This window comes from Leptinotarsa decemlineata, unplaced genomic scaffold (assembly GCF_025532065.1).
Source record: "Leptinotarsa decemlineata unplaced genomic scaffold, Ldec_3_MD MMD2_tig00078346_RagTag_RagTag, whole genome shotgun sequence".
NCBI classification, from domain to species: Eukaryota; Metazoa; Arthropoda; class Insecta; order Coleoptera; family Chrysomelidae; genus Leptinotarsa; species Leptinotarsa decemlineata.
Window position 1 is genome coordinate 2,574,168 of NW_027412724.1, and position 6,018 is coordinate 2,580,185.

The window sequence follows — 6,018 nt, forward strand, 5'->3', positions numbered from 1 at the left end:
TTCGAAAGTGAAACTGGGAAAGATATGCGATTTTTCTGTCGTATTAGAGTTCACCTGATTAAAAAAAAATCCTGGCATGAAGTTAACGAATGGTGAATAACATTTTTTACTCTAATCCAATGGAACTGTCTAAGTAACTTCTATGAAACGATAAGGCCACATTTTAGTTCTAAAGTAGGGTTTGTAAAGTTGAGGCGTGTCTACAAGCCCTAACATAAGGAACTTGGCTCACTATAAGATCTCGACTTTTCACAGTGCAAGCAATATGCAGTCTTCTTGGCAATACCTCATATAAAATATTTTTGGTAGTATATCACTTAATGTGGAAGATGAACAACGTAATATATGGAAAAATATTGATTTGAAATTTCACTTACAGGAATTATTCTCAAAGTATATTCCAGGATTTTTGACACCAGTTTTCGACATTTTATCGTCAACCGTTCGGCATTTTTTGTACGATGATTCACTGATGTTAGCAAGTTCAGGACCATTCTCACTCAAGAAAATAAATGTCTTCCATTCACAACAAAAGTTATGAGTAATTTACTCAATGTTTCTGATGATGGTACCTTTATGCGATTTGTCTTATTAGCATATATTTTATCCCAGCTATTATTATGAAGACAAAATATCTCCCCATTTATTTCTGAAAGATAAACTCAAAAACTACAGAATCGGTTTCAAAAATCGTTTAATCTGTAGAAAGCGACTTCCATAACAATAATCAGACAGACAAATTTTGGATCGATATTCAACGCGAGTATGGATAACGCGATTTCAAAAATGTCTGTAGTGAATTCTATCTTCCTGAAGAAACGTTTGAAATCCGTTCACATCCGATGATTTGATTCATCTCAATTTGGAAACCAGAAATTGAAAATTTCCATAATTCAAGCGTGTCAAGATGACAACAATGTCAAATTTTTATGATGAAGTGATTTCAGAATGGTTGAAGTTTCACCATTTGGCAATGTGAGTAAATTTGAAAAATATCCTCGTGAAAAAAGACAGTGCGAAGAAAAAAGAGATATCCCAACTGAGAGTAGGGATACTCTGATGACAAACAGAAATATTTGCATCTTTCCGCTGACAGAATTTGAAAGAGATCCAAGCAGGAGTTTATATTCACAAGGGCTCAACGTGTATGGAGATCTAGATATTTCATGTGAAAATAGAATTCGCATGATTTCGTGGTATACAGACTCTACTGATAAGCTGGAACCGAATCGAACTTTCTCCAGGAAACTAAAAAAATTTGAAAATGAAGTTGTGAGAGCAGAGTTCCACTATCCCAGGAATATTTACACATCTATGAGAAGTGAATACAACAATATTCAGCAAAGGCAACCGCTTTTACCACTTGATAATATTCATCGACAGAATCCATACTCCGCCTACAGGAAAATGGGAAATATAGTAGGTGCAGCTGGAGTAGATCAGGCAGTATCAGTTAATATGGATATTGATAGGGACTACAGCCCTGAAAATTTTCCAAAAGAAAGAAAGAAAACCCTTATGGCATTTGGAATAATGGCTTCAGTCATGATACTTTCCGTTTTGTCCCTCAGCTTGGTACATGAACGTTTACCAAACAGAGATCTAGTTGGTCCCCTTTCTGATATTATCCTGGATAATGTTCCCGCATACGATTGGGCTTTGGATGTCTCTGAGTACACAATGATGATCTATATTGTTGCAACAGTGGTGGTCATTGTTATACACAAACACAGGTATATCGTGTTACGACGAGTGTTTTTGATGATGTCTGTACTCTATTTGTATAGAGCTGTGACTATGTATATCACCGTGTTGCCAGTGTCAAGCAAAACATATCCGTGCTCTCCAAAATCAAGTCATTTGACAGCACTTGAGGTAATGAAACGTATTTTGCAACTTATGTCAGGTATTGGATTTTCCGTTAATGGCCAGCATACGTACTGTGGGGACTTCATTTATAGTGGTCACACTGTGATTATAGTTTTGTGCCACCTGATCCTTGTCGAGTACACAAACCTAAAATTTTGGGTGATTCACTGTATTTGCTTCGTACCGACCTGTTTAGGAGTTTTGATGCTTTTACTGTCCCACGGTCATTATTCTGTGGATGTTGTGATAGCGTATTATATTACGACCAGATTGTTTTGGTTATACCATATGTTAGTGAATAATATCGGACTGAAACAGTATTCTTTGACCAACTATATCAGTAGAGAGTGGTGGTTCAGAATATTTTTATATTTCGAGAAGAATGTTGGTGGTATTGTTCCAAATGAGTTTGAATGGCCATTTCCTCAGCTGACTTCTTCTTCTTGGCAGTTTCCTTGGTCTCGAAGCAGCTACTGAATTTTTAAGATATTTTTATGATGTTGAAACTATATGTTACTTTTTGAAATGTATCAATATTGAATCGATTGTTTATAAATACAAAAATGCAACGTGATAGTATTGAAACGAAATCATTAGCAAATCAACCTCATCCTTTCTGAATGACATTATGTAGTTATATATGAATAACTTTCAAATGAACATTCGATAAATTGAATTATGGTTTATATAAGAATAATCATCAGATTTTTCATCTCTCGCTATTTGCTTTCGCTGACTATTTGCTTAGTTTCTTGTAATGTTTAAACGTCATAGTAAAGTTTTCGGATGAAGAATGTGAAAAGTTGTGATGTAGAAGGTGAAATAGATTTCCTAGTGGATTACAGAATGAAAAAATTCCTGTTTTTATTTTTATTTTCTGAAATTGTTCCATCTACTAGTTGTGGAAGTGTAAAATTTTTCGACAGTTTCAGTTATGAATTTGTAATCTGTAATTGTAACCAATATATACAAAATGAAAGGGGAATTAATTTTTTTGTCAAAAATTGAAAAAAATATATTTACGAATTCATCTATATTTCATATTTATGAAATCCTAACCCTACAAAATTGATAGAACACAATGAATCATCACTTTGACATTCAAGTGCCAGTTTTGGAATTATTCGTATTGGTAAATTCAAGATGAATATGTAATCACAAATATATATTTTTCTGAACGTATTTGTACAATTTCATTGTGACACTTACGCAGAACAGATAACAAAGCTCCACTCTAGTGGTATTTTTCTATACCCAACATCAGTTTTTTCAGGCGGTTTTGATCTTATGACGTCTGAGAAAACTATTGTATAATGAAACACGTATTGCTTTTTGAGCTGTTACATGAATGTGTTGTTCAAATAAGTTGATACTGAATGTTCACCAAGTATTGGGCATTTCCATTCTATTTTGTATTCATTCGGTTTTGAAGTGTTTAATGTAACAAAAATACATTTTTCAATATTCTTAGTTGATTGACATGGTCATAACAAATTTGAATCTGTCACCAAGTACATTATGTCTCAATAATGACAAAAAAATAACTTTTGAATTACTATATGAATCAAAAGTGTTGATAATATTATTCACGTTTCAGTTTTTGTAGAACTGTTCAGTGGAAATCTCACAATAAAGTTAGTAGGTTATGGATTTTTATCTCAACTCTGTACATCCAAGCAACGGAGTGGTCCAAAACATTATCATGCATAGTGCACGAACGTGATCTCCCAGACAAGGCTGCTTGTACAGAGTCGCACTAAGAAACGACCGATAATATGCGGCTGGGTATAAGAAAATTATTGAAAGTTCAACTGATGAAGAAAACAAAAACCATTTTGTGTGACCCAAAAAATATTGGGTCATTTTATTCCAGCAGGACAAACAGTTTTCGATTTCAAGCGTAATAATAAAATAACAAATCTCCGTCATTTTAGACCGATTACTGAGATTCTGAAGAACTGCACTAGAAGAATCATCATTAGGATTGATTATCAACAGATTTCTGTCAACTAAATCATCCATTAGATGGTCTAATCAACATTTTCATTTCCAGTTCATCTTGCACATGCCCCACGTAATTATTCCATTTCTCAGCGGTAGTAAATGAAACAGCTCCACTAGAAATATTTTCAAGATCACCAAATTTTAAAATAGTATTTTTTTGGCAATGTAGTTTTTTATTTCCGCTCAAATATGCTCTATTGGGTTGAGCTTGCAGTGATGAGGAGGAAGATGTGATACTATTATATCATGTGGAAGAAAGTTTTTTTGGTTTTGTACTACTCCATGTTGATATAAAGAATGTGGCAATTAATGAATGAATTGTGTGTTTTTTCTTATAATGTTATTCAGATTGGTAGTGAGGATGACAGTGTTCCATGTGAGTGAAATTTTTACTTTTCATTCAGTATATTGTGTAGGAATCCTGTGAATATAAATTGATGGATGTAGCCGTTACTACGTAGTAGGAGATCATGATGAAAAGAGAAATGGACATTTCTATGTTTTTTACCACTTTTATTTGTAACTATCGTAACTATTTGTAAGTATTGTATTATGTTGTATCATACAATGATATTGTATAAGTTTGAGAATGTCCATATAGAACGAAACTGCAGTAACATTAGTTACAGAAAAAAGTTGTAAAAAACATAAAAATTTTCATTTTTTTTTTTATCCTGTGAATGATATCTGATTCAATTACATAACGAATGTTTGGAATAGAAACAGAGCAGAGATAAGTTGTATAATTCAGTGTTTATACGAAAGTTTTTGTTTCGAAAGAATTTTTCTTTCGTGTAATTCAATGATTATATGAATGTAGCTGTTTCAGGAGGACTTTTTCTCAAAAATCAATCACTTCTGAAAATATAACCTTTTCAATTCATTTTGTATGATTCAGCAATTTCGTCAAGAATATATTTATTATATTTGGTTTTATTTTCATTCACTATTTGTGATATACTGTTTGCAACCTTTGGCGTAGTAATGAATATTACTGGAGTTGTTTCCCAACACCAAATCGTTATTTTTACACCTCGACACGTGTTTCGATCACCAAGTGATCATCTTCAAGAGGAAAATAACACTAATAACTACTCAAAACTAAAGCTACTTATACTAATCAGGTACATCATACAGGTAGGTAATCAGTAATACCACCCATACAAGTGTACCACCCTAAATTAATTTTACAATTGGCCTTTCTATTATTTACAATATGTCCTTATGTATGTTTAAATGTAACAGCTACATGTAGAACAATTTTTAGCTATATAAAATTAGTTTCACAATATTGCCTATCTAAATATATTTACAATGTGTCTTTTTGTAGTAATCAGTAAACCCAACAATATTATTTCAACAAGCTATATAGTATGCTATATGGTATTGGTCCGTTGTCGTTATTCATAATATTATTATGTTTACTTATTTCCACACTCTCATAGGCATCTAGTTACCTGTTGTTATTAACTTGTCTAACTAATCTTAAAGAACTGAAGTCTATGGAATGATTTTGTTGCCAAATATGATGGGCGACTTCTGATTTTTCAAATCTTCCATATTTTAAGTGTGCTATGTGTTCCTTATATCTCACTTCAATAGATCTTTTTGTCTGTCCATAATATTTTGCATCGCAGTCCTTACATTCAATTTCGTGAATTCCAGACTTTTCCGAATTCTCGACTTTGTCTTTTGGACTTCCCAAAAGGTTCTGCAGTGTATGACTTGTTTTAAAAACCACCTTCATACCTAATTCTTTGAAAATCTTCGTATATTGGTGGTATGGAACTGAGATGTATTTATCTTGGTTTTTCTCCTTTCTGAAAGTCGAGATTTCGTTCATTCTTAACCTAAACTTCTTTTTCCTAATTATGTCATCTACAATACCCCTCGGGAAACCGTTAGTGGCTGCTATTTCCTGAATTGTAAGTTTTTCTTTTGTGAACCTATCATGTGTTAGAGGGAAAGTCAAAAGACAATGCACCAAAAAATTCAGCCCAGCACGTTTGTGCTGTCCACAGTGATGTGAACTGTCAGGAATATACCTGTACGTGCTTGTTTCTTTTCTAAATATATCGTATTCTAACCCTCCATCTTTGCTCCTCATTACCAAAACGTCAAGAAATGGTAGTTGTCCCTTATTTT

At 33.1% G+C, this 6,018-nt stretch overlaps 1 pseudogene; it reads left to right on the forward strand.

Moving 5' to 3' along the window:
* The first annotated feature begins 764 nt into the window (after window positions 1-764).
* LOC141487034 (phosphatidylcholine:ceramide cholinephosphotransferase 2 pseudogene) lies at window positions 765-2,443 on the forward strand (annotated as a pseudogene).
* The last annotated feature ends 3,575 nt before the right edge of the window (window positions 2,444-6,018 follow it).